The following is a 1,030-nucleotide window of genomic DNA, read 5'->3' as shown; positions in this document are numbered from 1 at the left end:
AAAACATTTTCTTTTTTATCAATATCAGCAGAATCTGTAGTGCCATCACCTTTTCATTCCTGATTCTTGTGATTTAATGTTGCTTTTTATCTTTGTTAAATTGACTAGGAGTTTATAGACATCAGTAATTTTTCAAAGAATCAGTGTTAAGCCATGTGGCTAGCCTATATTACACATATTTTTTTCTAATTAAGTAATTTTATCTATATTATTTCTTTTCTGCTTTTGTTTTGTTTTGTTTATTTTTCTCTAGTGTTTATTTATTTTTGAGAGAGAGACAGACAGAGCTTGAGGAGGGGAATGGCAGAGAGAGAGGGAGACACAGAATCTGAAGCAGGCTCCAGGCTCTGAGCTGTTAGCACCGAACCAGACTTGGGGCTCAAACTCATGAACCGTGAGATAATGATCTGAGCCCATGTAGTCGGAGGCTCAAAAGACTGAGCTATGGCAGGCACCCCCTGAGCCACCCAGGGGCATATGCTTTGTTTGGACTTGCTGTTTTCTATTTCACATTATTAAGAAGATTGTTATTATTAAGATCTAAATGTTGTTGCCTATCTTCTTCATATTTATCTGTAAGGCTTTGTGTATCCCTCTAAGTACTACTTCTTACAAAGCTTAGACATATCATGATTCATTATAATTTAGTTCAAATGAAACAAAATTTTATTTGATTTCTTTTTTATCAATATATTTTTAGGAAGTGTTTATTTTTAATGTCCATGCCCATAAAGATTTCCAATCATCTATCACTTATGAAATCAATAATGATAGATAACCAGAAAATTCTATGATCAAGAGGCATACATTGAATGATTTTAATCAATGTGTTTGTTGAGCGTTTATGTCCCATCTATTATGACTGTAAGTGGCTCTTACATATTTGTAAGAAATGGCATGTTGTTATTGTTAATGTGATTGTGGGATAAAAAAAAGTATATGAGATTCTGGTACATTTACAGGTTAGATATTCAAGCTCTATCTCATGTGCTTTCTAGATAAAGATGTTGGGAAGTTCAAATGTCTCCTG

This window comes from Suricata suricatta, chromosome 10, assembly GCF_006229205.1.
Source record: "Suricata suricatta isolate VVHF042 chromosome 10, meerkat_22Aug2017_6uvM2_HiC, whole genome shotgun sequence".
Taxonomy (NCBI): Eukaryota; Metazoa; Chordata; class Mammalia; order Carnivora; family Herpestidae; genus Suricata; species Suricata suricatta.
Note: the sequence above shows the minus strand (reverse complement) of the source record.